Here is an 18,844-nt window from a genome sequence, read left to right as displayed (position 1 = left end):
GCCGGAGACAATGACCTCTGGAGTATCAAACTTTTAGAAAACATCCGAAATCAGAAATTTTACCACATTTTTGGCACCTTAGCCATTGCTTTCAACAGCACGTATTTAGACATATGGTCTAAGACAATAAAAATAAAGGAATTCCCGGGATAGGGGCCTAGGAAATTCACGTAGATGCGCTGGAATGGTCGTTCCACCTCAAATTCCTTTCCACTGGGCGGACGTAAAGTTGTGGTTGCCGGCTTCGTCTCTTTACAACTTAGGCATTGTTTCACAAAACTTCGCTCCTGCACATTCATGTTTGGCCAGTAAAAGTATTTTTTTTACACGATTCAAAGTCTTGTGAAACCCACCATTAGCTGATGTAGGTGGACAATGAGCCATTTTGATGACTTGTTCAGTCAGCTCGGCCGGCATCCACAACTTCCACGTGAAACCCTCACGCAAAGGATCACCGCCGTAGTTTCGTTTTCTTTTGTAGGCGATACCATCGATAACCCGAAAATCGGGTAAACTTGCCGCGTTCTCTTCAATACTCCGGGTAAGATCTTGATAGGCGTCAGACTTAAAGGCTGGCGAGGAGAGGTCAAATAATTGTCCTGAGTCTGCAGACTTTTCGTCCATATCGTACCTAGACTAGGTATCCGGAAAAATGTCCTGGGTACCCAGCCTATGCTCGATATTGAACGCGAAGGACTGCAAATTGAGGCTCCACCTCGCCAGTCTTCCGCTTTAATCCCTATGGGACATCAACCATTTGAGGCTGCTATGATCAGTGATGATGGTGGCCATTAATTCAAAATAAGGCCTGAATTTCTATATGGCCATAACCACAGCCAAGCACTCTCTCTCCGTCACTGAGTAATTCCTTGGAGCGGACGTTAACTAATGTAATGCAATGGGATGCTCTCCGCCCTCGTCATCCTTCTGAAATAGGACTGCTCCTATTTCCAGGTCGGAGGCATTACATTGCACTTAGAAATGTCTTTCAAAGTTCGCGTGAGAGAGTACCGGGCTGGTAATCAGGGCATGTTTCAACTGATCAAAAGCAGCCTTCGCCTGGTCGGTAAAAACAAAAGTCTTGCCCTTTTTAAGAGTATCGAAGATCGGGGTAGCTATCGTCGCGTACTCGGGTATGAACCGCCTTTACCAGCCGGTGGCGCCCATGAAACTTCTCACTTGCTTGGCCGTCTTTGGGTAGTCAAATCACGCAATAGTTTCAACCTTTTCTGGATCAGCCTTGAGAGTACCTTCACCAACAATATAGCCTATGTATCGGAGCTGTTTGAAGCAAAATTTGTATTTTGCCACATTTATTGTGAGCCCCGCCTTGGCTAACAATTCGTCCACACGCTTCAGCAACTCCAGGTGAGTGTCAAAATCTGGCGACACCACCAAGAGGTCATCTAAGTAAACAAAAACACGGTCTCTTAGTACACAACTCAAATGGCATGACGGTAAAATGGTGAAGAGGCCTCCGCGGCACCGTAAAGGCTGTTTTTTCTTTGCTGGATTCGTCAAGGTGTGTCTGCCAGAAAGAATCCTTTAGGTCGACACTGATGGTGTCACCAAGCCGGCCTTCAATAGGCGGAAGAGGATAGGCGTCCTTGACGGTGAGAGCATTCAGCTTGCGACCATCAACACATAGTCTATTTTTCTCGACCATGCGGACTAACGTCACTAGATGACTTCAGGGACTATCGCTCGGCTGTATCACCCCCAAGGCTAACATCCTATCCAACTCCGCATACATTAATTTCTGCACAGCTGGCGACACTGGATGGTGCCTACTTTTCACGGGAGTTGCATCACATATGTCGATTGTGTGTACCTCAGACTGTGTCCTACCCAAGCCTTTCTTAGTAAAGCAAGGGAATTTTTCTATCACATCTTCCAAGCGTTTCTGCTGAAAGTCTGACAACACATGGACTTTCTTGTCATCATTGACACAGCCGTCAGCTTCTTCACAAAGGCTCACATTGTTGTTGGTCAAACTCTCAATTTGGACAAAAAGTTGAAATTTGCGCATAAAATCTATGCCGAGGAAAAGAGACCTTCCCAAAGACGGTACCTCGCGTTTGCCTCCCTATACTCTTGAACCCGGACATGTAACGGCTTCAATTCTCTCAGCTTCGGGACAAGTGTAGAGCTATGCTTATGCTGTTTGGAATTAATTAGAAGGGTGATCTTTTTATAAGACGATGTGAGTTGATCTAAACTGGCGTCAACCGCACCTCGCCAGTCTGAGATGGGATCCTCTGTCGGTTTCCCTGACATTTCGGGCAGTTCCTGACGGTTACACCATCATGACCACACCTATAGCAGAAGAATTTTCTAGGCGTGGCACAATCCACCAAGCTATGACCTTCAACTCCACAATTCCAGAACTTCAAATTTGTTTTGCCTTGAACTGCATCGACTTCTATGGCCTCTGGGTGCAACTCTTTCTTCCAGGCTAACACATGAACGCGCTGCGGCACCAGATTAGGGCGCTGGTACTGCTGACGGTGGCTTGCGAGAAGGCTTTCCGCTCTTTTCTTCTCTCTTTTAACTTCTCTGTAGAAGCTCCCCAAGTCGTTAACTGTCATTGAGAATATCATCTGCGCCAATGCGGTTTACAGGTTTCCCTCATAATCTCCGCCTCTCGGTAGGGTTGCTTCTGCTGGTTTTGCAACTGAATCACCGCATTATAAAACTCTTCGAAGGTTCCTTGGGGCTGCTGGCGACGGTTAAAATTTGCGTTTGTATCTGGAATTCGTTCTCGAACCGCTGGAATCGCGTCATCAGAGCCCTCTCAATTTCATCCCAAGACCGAAACTGTGCAAACTTGCGGTGGTTCCAGTACCAGTCTAGAGCTGGTTTCTCCAAGAGCTGGTGAAATTTTGTCAGATATTCGCTTTCGGGGCATTCGTAGTCCCTTTTCAACTCGCCAACGCGAAATATAAACTCTTGAACGTTGATTGTTTTGGAGGTTCCATCAAATTTAATCCACCATTTAGCCAAGTTTAGGTTGCCGACCAAATCAGTGTGTGTGCTGCCTCCAGGCCTTCCAAAATGTGAAAAAGGACCTGGAATATGCGCTTGGTGCAACGGCGAAAAATATGATGGGGGTTCCCTGGTATTCGGCTGCTGTGGCCTCTCATTCAATGGCATATAATAGTTTGGTTGGCCTGAACCCCAGGAATTACGGTACAAGGATGGCAAGCGAAGACCGCCAGTCTCCGAAAGTGGTGGTGCTAGTACAGATGATGGTGGGACAGTGTTGGTGCTTCGTACAAAAGGCGGTGGCTGTGAGTATAACGCCTCGGCCTGTTGGTACGACGAAACTGGCGGACCTTCTGCCTGCATATGTGGCAAACCTCTAGGCGGATGCTCTTGAGTTGGCCCCAAAGACATATGTTGTCCCTGGCCTAGTAGTGGTCTTCCAATCTGCCCTGTTGCTACTGGAGCCATTGCTGCGTTATTAGCCTGAAAGAAGTTATCCACTCCTAACGATCGTCTCGTAGCTTCGTCTATGTTAGGTATCAAGCGGTTCATTATTCCCGTTTGCTCTCTCTAAAACTCTATTCGGGCTAATCCAACGGCTGAAGCGATGATTTCGCTCATGCCAAACGCCGGATCTGCTGGAGGCACTGGGACGTTAAGACCAGTGAGTGGTCTAAAAGTTGGAGATGATGTATGGCCTTGCGAGCCGAATGTGCTGCTCAATAGCCGAGACAAATCGTCCATTCCTGGAGGTAGTGGTGGAGCCACGGACCAAAGAGCTGATGCGATCGGAGCATTGCTGGCTGTCGTTGTGGTTGTTGTTGCTGTCGTGAAAGTCACAGATGGTTGGGTTGTACTCCCCGCAAATTCCGAGAAGGTCCTGGCTGGACCTGGAATGCCCAGAATCTTCTCTGCTTGCTGAACGAGAATTCACCATTGTAGTAATAGATCTGCCCAAAATACCGAAATGTAAAAAGCCAAATATCTAAAACGTATTAAATCGACCTTGCGGACTAACGTCACTGGATGACTCCAGCGACTATCGCTCGGCTGTATCACCCCAAGGCTAACATCCTATCCAACTCCGCATACATTAATTTCTGCACAGCTGGCGACACTGGATGGTGCCTACTTTTCACGGGAGTTGCATCACATATGTCGATTGTGTGTACCTCAGACTGTGTCCTACCCAAGCCTTTCTTGGTAAAGCAAGGGAATTTTTCTATCACATCTTCCAAGCGTTTCTGCTGAAAGTCTGATAACACATGGACTTTCTTGTCATCATTGACACAGCGTCAGCTTCTTCACAAAGGCGCACATTGTTGTTGGCCAAACTCTCAATTTGGACAAAAATTTTAAACTGCCAAAAAGGCGAATGTAAAAAACCAAAAAACAAATGTATGGTCAAAAAGGAAATCTTCCTTATGACAGTGTATATGCTGGATGCAAAATCAAGAAAACCTAAAAAAACCAAATATAGACAGCTAACAGAGTACAGAGTACATAACCAAAACGAATGACACCAGTTTTCAGATAAAGCGAAGAATAATACTGGCAAACAGATGCTACTTTGGACTAAGTAAGCAGTTTAGAAACTTTACACTTTACAAGACACTGATACTACCCGTGCTGTTATATGGTTCTGAAGCATGGGTACTTGTGAAAGCAGATGAGGAAGTTCTTGGAGTATTTGAGCGAAAGGTTCTTCGTAAAATATATGGACCAGTTTGCGTTAACGGAGAATATAGGCGACGTATGAACCACGAGCTGTATGACGACGATAGCATAGTTACACGCATCAAAATACAACGGCTGCGTTGGCTAGGTCATGTTGTCAGAATGGATGACGAAGCTCCAGCAACAAAGTCTTTTGAAGGCAAACACGGTGGTACACGCAAACCGGGAAGACCAAAAGCCCGATGGAAAGATCAAGTTGCGGGAGACACCTCGAAACTTGGTGTCAGAGATTTTAAAATGAGCGCAGAAGATCGAGGCGCTTGGAACGCTATTCTACGTTCGGCTAGTGGAACAAATATTCTGTCATAGCCAATTAAAGTAAAGTAAAGTAACAGAGTATGAACAAAAGTCTCTAAAAAGCAATGACAGGAAGTACCAAAGCACTTAAAGTATAAAAAGCAACCTCCTGCTACTAAGGGAATAAATCTACCCAAGTAAAAAACCCAAGGAAAAGAAAAGGAACTACAAATTCATGTAATGCATCGGTGGTAGGTAACAAATCACCCGAATCTCTCAACTCAATTGGACGGGACTTCAACAAAATAAACGTCTTTTACTTGGAGATGACATGATGCGTAGGCCTGATAGAAATAAATGACGGATATTCGGGCTCAGTAGACAATGGCTCCGCATCAGCAGCTGTAGCTAGACCCTATTGATCCGCCCGTCAGTATATGTTCGTTGGTTAGTACATGTATGTATCATTTGCTTTTCCCATTTTTTGTGTGATTATATTTGTATATGTGATACCATTTTCTTTCTTAATATAAAGTGGCGATGATATCATAATGTATTTTTTCTCCTTTACGGAGACCCCACAATCGGCCTGCGTTAATGGGGAAATAACCCTATTACGACTTCTACCGAAGCTACCTAGCTTGAGGTCAACCTACGTCGGCTTTGGCACCCTTTCTATGTTACGCTGAAAGGCATGTTATCTCGTCTACGCACAATTGTAATGCCTAGCCATCTTCATAAATAAACTTTTACTGTTTTCTTTTCTTTTAATTTGTTACAAAAATATAGATCACTGAAATAAAAAAGGAAGTCTGTCCGTAGTTCGTCTGTCCAAGGTTGCGAGTAAATTATCTGTCCAAATAGGGTTTTTTACTTGGGCATGTCGGTGTGATCATGCCGGTTTCCTGCACCTCCCCCGATGACTGGAGCGGTGATGGTGACTGGACGTGCTGGATGACCGATCGCTTGCTTACGTGGTTTTTTTAATTTTGTTTGTATTTTGTATGTTTAATTAGATTTTACGTATCTAGCCTGTAAGACTTTAGTTGCTTATTTTTATTTTTAACTAGCTGACCCGGGCACGCTCCACTGCGCCTTCTTTTACTTTATATGGTACAAAAGTCTCATTGGAATGTTTATTTTCGACAATTAAAGACTTTTAGTGAAATACCATGCTAACTTGACTAACATTTTAACAATATATGTGCCTTTATCTGAATCCCATATGATTATTGGTATACGAATTTAAGTTTGGATGTAAGGTGTACTTCATTCTAAAAATACTTCATTTCAGTCCGATATTCTCATGATGTCTGATTTAGTGGTGTTTTCGGGGGAGAGGTGGTCCCCCAGATACTTCGCCCTGAAAAAATATCAGCATCGGGCTCTTCTCTCAAATACCATTTATTTAAACCCCATATTGCCATTGGCTTAAGAGGAGTTTACAGGATGAGGCGTCCCCCAAACACATGGCCCTAAAATAGGTTATCAAATTCGTTTTCTAATCTCAAATACCTTTCATTTGAGCCACATATTGGCATGGTCGAAAAATGTTTTCCCGTTGGGGGTGTTTTGGGAAAGGGGTGATACCCTAAATACATGGTCCTACATTTGGATATCAAATTCGTATTCTGCTCCCAAATACCTTTATTTGAGTCCCGTATTGCGATGGTCAGTAAAAAAATTGCTGTTTGTGGGGTATTTTGGAAAAGGGGTAGACCCCCAGAAAATTGGTTCCGAAAATGGGTATCAATTCATGCTCTACCCCCCAATACCTTTCATTTAAGCGCCACATAGTAAATATGCCCGATTTAGGGGTGTTTTGGGGAGTGGGGTGGTCCCCAAACATTAAGGCCGGAAAATATATCAGCAACGTGCTCTATTCTCGTACATATATCTATATATCATTTATTTGAACCTCATATTGCCATTTCCCTCAAAATTGGATATCAAATTCGTTTTCTTATCTCATTTAAACTCCTTATTGCAAAAGTCAGCAAATTTGTCCGGTTTTGGGTACTGGCCCTAAAAATTATGAATATTTAGTTCCACTCTCTTTAAGACCCAAATTATCTTGGGGAGCAAAAACGTCCTATTTTGGGGGTTGTTATGGTGGTGGGACGTCCGCTAGACAGTTGGCCCCTAATGTTGATATCAGATACATAGTCTACTCCCACATACCTTTAATTTGAGCCCCATATTTCCATAGTCGGCAAACCTGACCGGCTTGGGGGGTTTTTTGGGGGATGGGCGGCCACCCAGTGAGTTGGCCTTGAAATTATAAAATTCGTGCTTTACTCCCAAAGACCTTTCATTTGAGCCCCATGTTGCTATGGTCCTAAATTTGTTCCCTTTGGGGAGAGGCGGCCCCCCAAACACTTGGTCCCATATTTAGATATCAGATTCGTATTCTACATTCAAATATCTTTTATTGAAGCCCCATGTGTCTATGGTCAGTAAATAAGTCCAGTTTGTGGGGTGTTTTGGGGAAGGGGTGGACCCCCAGAAACGTGGTCCCACATTTGGATATCAGATTCGTATTCTACCCGCAAATACCTTTCATTTGAGTCCCATATTGCCATGGTCGGTAAATATGTCCGATTTAGGGGTGTTTTGGGGCTTGGGGTTGTCCCCCTAGCACTTGGTCCGTCAATTGGATTTCAAATACGTTTTCTCATCCTAAATACCTTTCATTTGAGTCCCATATTGTCGTGATTGGTCTAAATATATGTTTGGTAGGTTTTAGGGTGGGGCAGCCCCCCTAGGTACCCAATCCGAAATTTGAATACCAAATTTTTATTTTTAGGGTACTATATGAGAGCACACAAAATTTCTTAAATCGCACCACCCATCTCCGAGATCTGGCGTTTCTGAAAATTAGGGTAATCCGTTTCATCCGTTTCGGTTCATCCGTTTCTGAGTCTATAAGGAACACACAAACAAATCTACAAACAAACACAAATTAATTTTTATATATAAGATTAGTTTATAGTTTGCACTCACAATAGAATTTTTTTTCTTCGACCCTTAGGTCACACTTTATTTAGGGGCTAATGCCTTTTCACCAATTTGAGATTTAGGCACAACAAAATTCGATAAAATAAAATAATATATTTGGACTATCAAGTCTCTTGCTTCTTTTTTTGTTTATACGGTTGATTTAAGGTGGGTTGTGTCGACTGGCCATTTTGCCACAACAAAAAACTTCTCTCGAACCACAATGTTTGGTATAGTTTCCACGCAACTTCGACGTCCAGTCAGCTCCAATGCTCATGGCCTTTCCCTTCTCTTTTTCCTCCATTTCTCCATATTTGTCCCCAAGCGATCTGACGTTAAATATTGTGTCAGCTGTTTCAGCCGAGTTGCCAACTAAATAACCATGTCATTTACTATAGCATCAACAAGGGCCGCATGTCATCGCGCACACAACAATGCATCAATTACTTTTGAAGGTAACACAAAATCCTTAGTTGTTGATTCGTCGAATCTGCCATACTTTGTACTTATTCCACTGGAAAAGCTATATCGGTGTCCCAAAAGACTCGCCATTGCAGGCATGTTGGCGTGGCTAGGCTCGCCGGATGGGGTGATTCTTGGCGATCTTGGTCCGAAAAGCAGCATGACAAAAAAATACTCTGCAAAATCATGCCAGTATTTCTAGTTCATAAGTATTTCGTATTTCAGAAAAGAAGGGCACGCGTCCACTGACACGCTACTTGGCTGGTGTTCTGCCAAGCTTCTGGCCCTCCCTCAGAGACTCCACCGGAGTTTCTCCTTCATGCCCCTAGAGCCACGCAGGACATCCCGTATTTGCTACCTTTACTTACCTTTTCTAAATGTAGCCTACCACCATTCTAAATTAGCCTAAGCCAACAACATGTTTAGAATTCCTATCCATAAACGTCATAAAAAAATGGCAATAAAAATCCAGTAACAAATATTAGTAAAAAAAATATTAGAAAAATTTAACTCTAAAAAAAAACAAAAGAAAATCAGTTGCCTCTCTCTTCTTCTCTCTTGAAGTTGCCTCTCTCTTCTTCTTCCAGGCCATAACCAGGGCAAAGGCTTCACCGATGGTGACAGTAGATGATGATGGACCCTCCGCTGAACTATCCGCCCGTACGCGTATGTCTGTTTGTAGGTAAGTCTTTGTATAGTTCTCTTTTTTCTCTTGCTTGTTGTACCTATATATGTATTTTTTTTAATTTTTTTACAGGTTTCTTTCCAATTTGCAGATTTCTTTTTGTGGTGTCACCTAATCAATCCTACATATTTATTTTTAATTGTGTTAATTTTTTTGAAGACAGCACAATCGGCTTGCGTTGATGGGGGCTAGAAAAACCCCTATTCCTTAACCACCAAAGCTACCTACAATCAGCTAACCCTAGGCGCTTCTTTCACACAAATATAGAGCACTGAAACAAAAGGCGCCTCCCACGATGACTGGAGCGGTGATGGTGACTGGACGTGTTAGGTGACCGACTGGGTGTTTATATAGTTGTTGATTATGTTCGTATTTCGTATGTGTAATTAGTTCATTAGCTTGTAGGTATTTAGCCTTTTTTCATGGGTTTATAGATATTTAGGTTGTAAGTCCTTAAAAAAATTTAACTCTAAAAAAAAAACAAAGGAAAATCAGTTGCCTCTCTCTTCTTCTCTCTTGAAGTTGCCTCTCTCTTCTTCTTCCAGGGCAAAGGCTTGACCGATGGTGACAGTAGATGATGATGGACCCTCCGCTGAACTATCCGCCCGTACGCGTATGTCTGTTTGCAGGTAAGTCTTTGTATAGTTCTCTTTTTTCTCTTGCTTGTTGTACCTATATATGTTTTTTTTTTAATTTTTTTAATTTTTTTACAGGTTTCTTTCCAATTTGCAGATTTCTTTTTGTGGTGTCACCTAATCAATCCTATTTATTTTTAGTTGTGTTAATTTTTTGAAGAAGACAGCACAATCGGCTTGCGTTAATGGGGGCTAGAAAACCCCCTATTCCTCAACCACCAAAGCTACCTACAATCAGCTAACCCTAGGCGCTTCATTCACACAAATATAGAGCACTGAAACAAAAGGCGCCTCCCACGATGACTGGAGCGGTGATGGTGACTGGACGTGTTAGGTGACCGACTGGGTGTTTATATAGTTGTTGATTATGTTCGTATTTCGTATGTTTAATTAGTTCATTAGCTTGTAGGTATTTAGCCTTTTTTCATGGGTTTATAGATATTTATTTATTTCCTCCGGTTTTTTAATTAATATGCAACCATAAAGTTTTTTTTTTACTTTAGATTGTATGTCTTTAGTTTATTTATCTTTTCAATTAGTTTGTAAACCTTATACTTTCACTTTAGCTCGTAAGATTTTAGGTTATTTATCTTTTAAATTCACATTAAGATTCAAGCGACACACACGTCCATCCAGCTCCAATTTTCGAATCCAAGAGAAAATAAAAAGCACAGGAAATCATCCATTTTTCAAAAATTTCCTGTCATGGCCCTTTTTCCTTTCACTTTTCTTCTCGTTCCCCATATTTGTCCCCAAGCGACCAGTAATGAACATAGGCACCTTTCTGCCGTGTTGCCAATCGAATAAACATCGTATCATTCACAATAATACGCTTAATGGCCCTACTCAAGTTTTGTCATTACGCACACAACAACTATCACTGCTTGCGGTCCTTCATGTGGAATATCCCTAACGGTTTACCTCTCAGGACGTCCATCTCATATAGACAGTTTCCAATCGCTTTGCTGGAAACTGCGACGAAATACCTAATGGCCGGAATAAATCTGAAATAATGGCCTAAATAAATCTTTTACGGAAAAATTTCCGAAAATCGTTCTTTCGGTAGTTTGACAAGGTTGATTTTTTTGGGTTCTTTGGCCAAAATGTTGCCATTTAAATATAAAAAAATAATATGGCATCAAACTATTCATCAGCTCGTTACGAACATGTGTACACACAAATGTGAGGGGGGTATGGGTCGTACTGAAATTCATGTGTTTTTGTAATTTCAACCAAAACTCAGGGTATCCCCTAATGAGAAATGTATCGAGGACCTCAGTGAGCACTCTATCTCCGACAAGTAGTTATCCCATTCCTGTTGGCCATCCCCAAGGTATGCCCATATGGCCGAAAGGATGCTCTGATTTACACGTTTCGATGTATTGGCCTGTGGCGAATGCGTTGCCGTCCGGTCATGAGTAATGCAAAAACTTGTCACCAGGTTCCCAATGTCATTTGCAAGAAATTGCTGCCCTCGGCTATCAAAAACATTATTATGCTCCCAGTGTTGGCCCTTCTTATAACCTTAGGATGTAAAATTTTACTGAGATGGTCTAAAATGATAAAGATATATGCTTTTCCAGCCTAAGAGCGAGGGTACGTACCCAAGAAATCCAAATATATTGTCTGGAAAGGTCTCTCTTCATCGGCCTCCTTACCCATCGGCGGGCGAAGAGTCTTATTAGCCGGTTTAGAAGCTTTACAGACTTGCCACCTCAGCACAAACTCCCGAACGTGTCTATTTAAATTCGGCCAATAAAAGAACTCCCTGATCTTCCTTAAGGTGTTACGATAGCCCCCATGTGCCACCACTGGCTAACAGTGAGCCCTTTTAATTATTCCCGTTGTCAATTCCAGCGGGACCCATAATTTTTACGCAAAGTCCTCATTGATCGGCACCCCATCATAAAAGTGGGTCGTCTCGTACACAAAAATCGATAACTCGAACATAGGGCAAACTCCCTGAATTCCTGCTAATTGTCAGTTTCTTATAATAAGGTATCCGGCACTACATTTCTGCTTCCCTGACGATGCTCAATACCAAAGCTGAAAGACTGTAGATGGAGACTCCATCTGGTCAAGCTCCTCAAATCTTTATATGACATCATCCATTTCAGGCTACTATGATAGGTAATGACCGTGAAAGGCTTAAGTTCTACGTATGGACGGAATTTCCTGACCGCGTTCACTACAGCCAGACACTCTCTCTCCGTAATAGAACTTCTTCTGCACCGGTGACACTTTCTGGGAGTAATAGGCAATCGGGTGATCTCCGCCTTCACTTTCCTTGTGAAAGAGTACCGCTCCTACTCCAAAATCAAATGCGCCGAACTGGATATAAAAATATCTCCCAAAGTCCAGGTGAGTCAGAACGGGACTGGTCCCCAGCGCTGTTTTCAATTTCTCAAAGGTCGTCATGGCCTCATCAGTAAATTCAAAAGACCTTCCCTTTTTCAAAGTTCCGAATATCGGATCCGCTATCGTAGCATAGTTCGGTATAAACCTCCGATACCAGTCCGTCGCCCCAGTAAAGCTACGCTTCTGTTTGGCCGTCTTCGGAAAGGTAAAGCGAGTGATTGTCTCAATATTTGCGGGATCTGGTATAAGCATACCCCCACCAACTATATATCCTAGGTATCTTAGTTCCTTAGAGCAAAACCTAGATTTAGCCATATTAATAGTCAATACCGCCTCCGCTAACAGATCTGCGACACGCGACAATAATGCCAAGTGGGTGTCGAAATCGTCGAAGTAAATGAAAACATGATTTCGTAGTGCCGAAGGGATCACTTTATCCATTAGACGGCATAAGATTTGAGATGCATTACACAATCCAAAAGGCACGACCGTAAATTGATACAGTGGTCTCCCCGGCACTTTGAAAACAGTCTTCTCTTTATTGGACTCCTCCAATGGGATCTACCAGAAGGCATCTATGAGATCGACACTAGAGATGCAGTACGTGTCTCCTAGCTGGCTTAGCAACCCTTCCCGCATATATTAATTTTTGCACCGCCGGAGAAACAGGATAATGACGACTCTTAACCGGAGTGGCGTTCCCTGTGTCAATCGTTTGGACCTCAGACCTTGTCCGTGTAACAAGGAAATCTAGCTACCACTGCCTTTAAACGACTGCGTTGAATGTCAGTCAGTATATGGACGGACCCGCCATCACTGGCACCACAATCAGCATCGTCACAGAGACCAACCCCGTTGGGGGCAAGACCGAACATCTAAAAAATCCTGATAAAGTCGACCCCGAGGTAAAAACGCTGGTTTGTTGAAAGAAATATCAGAGGAAATCTTACCAACTATACTATGGGGACTGCCATCAGTTGTGTTTATACATGAAAAAAAAATTTTGTGGTGTAACTCCTTACTTCTCGATATATTTAAAACATCCCTTACCCAAGCAAGAAACGGTGGTACCGCTGTCAAGGAGACCCTCAATTTCCTCGTCATTTATTTTGATTGTCGCATAGAACCTGGAATCCTCCCTTTCAAACAGCAGCGCCGAGGCTATTTCTTTCCTTAATCTCTTCCTCTTTTCGTATCGTTCTCTCGTCTCAAGCTCCTTTTTGAAAATATCTCCAAAAATTCTCTTTCTTTTTGTTTTTGTGTTTTTGATGACCAATGTGAATATTTAATGTTTTTTTGTTTTGTTGATGGGCTTTTTTGGTCAGGTTGAGGATTTTTTAAATAAAACAAATCGTTTTCATTTTTTTTTTTTTTTTTTTTTTTTTTTTTCTTTCGACGTTTCGTTGGTTATTTTTTCCAACTTCATCAGGACAGAGTTTATTGAAGTTCCTGTTTAAAGTATTCTTGTATAAAGTATATGTTTTGTATTGCTTAGTTTTTCCATTTAGACTTACGATTAATTTTACATCTTCGTTGAATTACTTATATTACTATAAAAACTGGACACCACGACACAGAAAATATAATAATATAAATAATTGCACTTTGAGGGAAGTATATAAAGTCTAAACTTATTACTAATATCACAGAATTGTTTTATTTAAAAAATCCTCAACCTGACCAAAAAAGCCCATCAACAAAACAAAAAAACATTAAATTCTCTTTCTTGTTTCATTATATTCTCTCTTTCGAACATGTAATGGTCTTAAGGGATGTGATTTCGGCTCCTGCACATCCAATTCCCTGTTTCAATTAACTAGCATGGTAACAAAATTTTCAGAATCATTATCTATTTGGTCACCTCCTACTGATCCTACTGTGTCTCCGTTTGGGTGGAGCGCGCATCCGCAGTTAAAGGGGCGCTCCGATTCAGGTTTCCCTGGCAGTTTGGACATTTTGGACTAACTACTCCATCCCTTCCACACTTAAAACAGAATACTATGGTGATTGGAATAGGGCAATCTATATAACCGTGACCAATGCTTCTACAATTCCAACACGTGTAGCGGCTAGTAACAACCAATGCGTCCACCTCTAGGTTACTTTCAGCGTTAGTCTCCGTATATTCGAGCTCATATAGCTTCGGTGGTTGATAGGCCTGTCTTTGTCCCGCAATCATCGATTCGGCGCGCTCAACCTCTTGGCGGAAATGGTTTAATCCGTGTATTCTGATGGGGAAATCAATGAGGCTACAGACGATAGCATTGAAGAACTCTTCGAACGATTCATTAGGCAACTGACGCCAGGCCATTATCTTCTTCTGAATTTGAAATTCATTCTGAAAGCGTCGAAATTGGGTTAAGAAGGCTTCCCTTACCTCTTCCCAGTGATTAAAGGGAGCGATACGACGCTGCTGCCAGTACCAATCAAGGGCACTACCTGCGAGCAGCTGTAGGAAGTCTTTGCTCATGGACTCCGCGTATATTTTCTGATCGCTACCATCGAAACGTACTCCCCATTTCTTTACGTCATATCTTGGGCTGCCGTTCCGACTCCTATATGCGCTGCTTGACGGTAATGATATGTTGGTGGGTGTATGTTTCCTGCTGGCGCCCCAAAGCGGTTGGGCGGAGGCCGTGAATGTATTCCTGGAGCTGTTGCCAATGGCGATCTTACCCCGGACCCTGTTTGATATACATCAGTACTCATGGATTGGCCAGTCGGATCTGTAAATGTCGGTTGCGTTCGTTGTAAATCTTGTTGGACTTGACGTATCGATTCGATACTACGCATTAGTTGTACTTGGACCAGACCAGTAGAGGCCACCATCTCCTGAAGATTACTCCCTTGAGCTATATCCGACCTATAGCTGCCATTATCCTGCCAAATGTCTCGTCTGATATTTTGGGCGGTTAAGCTCGAAAACTCTGGTGACGCTATTGTGTTGTCGAGTGCATCCGGGCTGATTGATACGTCAATTGGTATTAAAGGCTCGGTAGACGATGCGGTTGCACCCTCTGCCACAGCGTTGGTTGGTGTTGCGAGATTGATCACAACTAGATTACCATCCGAAGCCTGGATGCCTACCTGGTAAGTGGGAATATCCGCTCTCTTGTCGTTAGTATATTCGATATTCGGGAACAACTGCGAATCCAAAACGAAAGGGAATGGAATATAAAAGTCAATGTCTTAAAAAATTGCAAATCGTTTTGTAATATAAAAAATTTAGTGATTGGATTAAAATGTAATATGTAATGTTATATACTTATCTAAAAAGGCCAATATAGCTGTGCATAATCTAACTTCACTTCGATTAGGATGAAATGTTCAGTGACGGCGTATTGAAGAGTAAGTTCCTATATAACCCGATCTAACTTCAGTCGGGGTCAATATTACTACCACTTCCTATCCCCCGGTATCTGGACAACTGGGCCACTAGGCTAAATGAATGTAGAGATAACTACACACAGCAGCAAGAACTAGGTTTCGATGGATTCCATGAGCGATTCTTCTATAGTCATGGCTCCTGGCCACACATCTTTCACTACTGCTCCCATGGATGAACCCAATTGTCTTCACACCACCATGGCATTTAAAACCGTTACTTAACCAACTCATATTTTATGATATTTAACATATGATAGTATGTAAACACTGCTTAAACTTTACTTCACGTTTTGGACTCTAGTCGGTGCGACCGGGACAAAGATATAGACGTGAACCACAATTTAACAAATTATAATATCAAACTTTAAAACAAAAATGAAATCTAAAATCAATCAAAAGCAATTCGATCCAAGCTGCGACCAAGTTGGCTCGTGGGCCCTCGTACACGGTACCTACTTTTCCTAAATCGCCCAGATCTAGTATACTCAAAAACTTAACCTCTTCGGGCCTCTAAGTTGGACTCCATTTTGTCATGCTTTGCCCATGTTCCACTGGAGAAGCTATATCGGAGTCCCAAAAGATTCGCTACTACTGGCATGTTGGCGTGGCTAGGCTCGCTGGATGGGATGGTCCTTGGCGATCTTGGTCCGAAAGGCAGCACGACAAAAATATACTCTGCAAAATCATGCCAGACTTTCTAGTTCATAAGTGTTTCGTATATTCTTCTTTCTCTCTTCATTTAATGGGGACTAAAAAGGTACTAAAGCCAATCAAACAATCTAATAAACAATTAAAAAGATCTACTATCTACTATTGTACTACGTTATCCAGACAACCCTGAGGTCGGAAGTGTCTAGGAAGTTGTTATACCGAGTAAGGCCCACCCACTGGAACCAAAGTTCCACCATAGCAATAGCATCAACAGGTCTATTGCCCCATACCTACCTCTTCCATACATCTTCTGCATCCTATCCTCAACCTAATGCTCTCTACAGGAATTACATCTTAATTATTCTTCATTTCATTATAATTTATTCGGGGGTCCATAGCCCCTAATTTAAAAACATGTACTGTAACTCTTGGGTAATATACGTAATAGACGGAATCTCTGTTTTTTTATTATAATCTGTTTCTCATTATATATAAATTAAATTCTCAACGTTCCTAACTGGGATTCATAAGCAAAATTGGAATTCATAACAAACGAGTTCCAACAATTATCAAAAAAATGTCAACAAGAATTCCAAGGATTTTTAACAGAAGTTGATAATATAAAATAGTAATGGAATGGGCGAAATGTCTTCGACTATCACCCTTTTCGTTCTTGGGCTGGATTGCCGGATTATAGTGTAGTTGATTCAGGTTATAAAGCTTATTTCGTTCTGTTCTACAACAAAATCTGATACTGTTCTTCTTTTGTTGTAATTATTATTTAGTATATAGTAATACTTTAGGGTAGACATTCCATGATGTAATGGTGGGGCAAACCAAACCGTGTGCATAACAGGTAGAGCTCTATCCTTTACGGTAGGGGCACTGGGCAACATATCCCTTAAAAGTCTAATTTCATCAACCAAAATGTCTAACCTACTGACACCTTTGATTTCCTTTTATTGTAGATTCAAACTTGTGACGTCCGTCTGGTAAATTACTGTATGGTGAGTTTGTTTCAGTACTTAGTAAGTGTCAGTATTGAGCCGCTTTGGGCAGGAAATACCTTAACACCGCAGGACGCAAGGTGTTCGACAGCAGTTCCAACAATGTGGCAGCAGGAGTGTTGGTCAGACTAGCGGAAACTTAAACGCAGATCCAACCTCGGATTTTACACACACGTTTTTTTAAGATTTAGTTAACTTTACTACTATAACAGACAGAAGCACGTGCTTTTGTCTAGGTGGTAAAAGCGGTAAGACTCAGTGTGAATATGTTGCCGACTTCTTTATGCGCGCCAACCAGCACCTCCCTTTTATGCAATGTCCAACGGACCATCTACTGCTGCCAAGCCAACCAAAATTGAAAAGATGTCTCCTTCTTTTTATTCCTCTCCTAAATTCCAAATTTTTCCTCCCCACATGGATTGGCAATGTTGATAAAACATATGCTATGCATAAAGGCTGGTACTTCGTTCTTTTTGTGGAAAAATTTCCGAATATCGTTCTTTCGACAAGGTTACCACATTTGATTTTTCTTTGGCCATACTGTTGCCATTTACTTATAAAAATTAATATGGCATCAAATAATATATCAGCTGCTTACATGCATGTGTACACACAAATGTGTGTTTGGGTCGTACTCAAATTCAAATATGTTGTTGTAATTTCAGCCAAAACCCACCCTTTCGTAATTAATAAATAATGAAACACAAGACAATTTTACAAAAGACAAATGCAGCATTTATTTGTAGTAATAATTAGATTTTCTAGTATTTTCATAATTAGATTTTCTAGTATTTCATCTTCCACTTGTATAAAAATGTTGTTGTCATAGCAAGACCAAAAGCGCAGCACTTTCTTTCACAATCGTTATTACTTCGTACAGATTTATTGCAAAAGCTTGATATGAAAGAAACATTTATTTTTTATTTATTTTAGAAGTGTATTTATTTATATTTTTATACAAATATTTTCTTATTTATGCATCCACAAATAATATTTTTTTTTACACCAAACACTTAGTTACAATTAGAAGTTTGGCGATCAGGTTTATTTTACGTAAGAAAACGACTTGTTGCGCAGCGACAGTGGTTGTGATCTTTTTGGGCGTCGTGAAATAAAATTTCCCCTAGATGAAAAAACAAGTTATAGCGAAATGAACACTTTTCAACAATATTTTCCGCTCATTTTTTTACATGGAGTTTCAGCGCGAAAATCGAATTTAGTACCATCCTTTACTTGGACGTTCGTTTTTACGTGCTTTCAACTTTGTATTACTGAACAATATGAATTGCCCAAATTTAAATTCTGTAATTGAGCAGTTGAGAATGGAATTTTCTGTGGTTTTTGAGGAAAAATTGGGGGAATACAATATCAATATTGTTTCACTGAAGGTTGCCGAAAATACATCGCCCATTTTTTGTTGGTCAAGGCCTGTCCCTTTGGCTTGGAAGGACAAGATTGAGGCGAAATTACGGGATTTGATTGCGACTGGTGTGTTGGAACCAGTAGATAACTCCCATTAGTGTACACCTTTAATTTTGAAACCGAATGGCGATTTTCGCATTTGTGGAGACTATAAAGTCACATTTAAGAGACTTATAGAGGATTTCAAGTATCCTTTGCCTCGGATTGAAGAAATTTTTGCTCCTTTGGAGGGTGGTGAACTTTTCACTAAACTTGATTTATCGAATGCCTACAATCAAGTT

At 41.5% G+C, this 18,844-nt stretch overlaps 2 long non-coding RNA genes across 2 annotated transcripts; one reads left to right on the top strand and one right to left on the bottom strand.

Moving 5' to 3' along the window:
- Window positions 1–7,690: 7,690 nt before the first annotated feature.
- LOC131994228 (uncharacterized) lies at window positions 7,691–8,126 on the bottom strand. The gene is made up of 2 exons (XR_009396552.1): window positions 7,963–8,126; window positions 7,691–7,904 (listed from the first exon to the last, which is right to left on the bottom strand). It is a non-coding gene; the product is annotated as an uncharacterized LOC131994228 (long non-coding RNA).
- A 217-nt stretch (window positions 8,127–8,343) lies between these two features.
- On the top strand, window positions 8,344–10,794 carry LOC106086834 (uncharacterized). The gene is made up of 4 exons (XR_009396551.1): window positions 8,344–8,411; window positions 9,006–9,100; window positions 9,176–9,732; window positions 9,817–10,794. It is a non-coding gene; the product is annotated as an uncharacterized LOC106086834 (long non-coding RNA).
- The last annotated feature ends 8,050 nt before the right edge of the window (window positions 10,795–18,844 follow it).

The sequence above is a fragment of the Stomoxys calcitrans genome, chromosome 1 (genome assembly GCF_963082655.1).
Source record: "Stomoxys calcitrans chromosome 1, idStoCalc2.1, whole genome shotgun sequence".
NCBI classification, from domain to species: Eukaryota; Metazoa; Arthropoda; class Insecta; order Diptera; family Muscidae; genus Stomoxys; species Stomoxys calcitrans.
The sequence above is the reverse complement of the archived record's forward strand: the minus strand, read 5'-3'. Positions and strand labels throughout refer to the sequence as shown.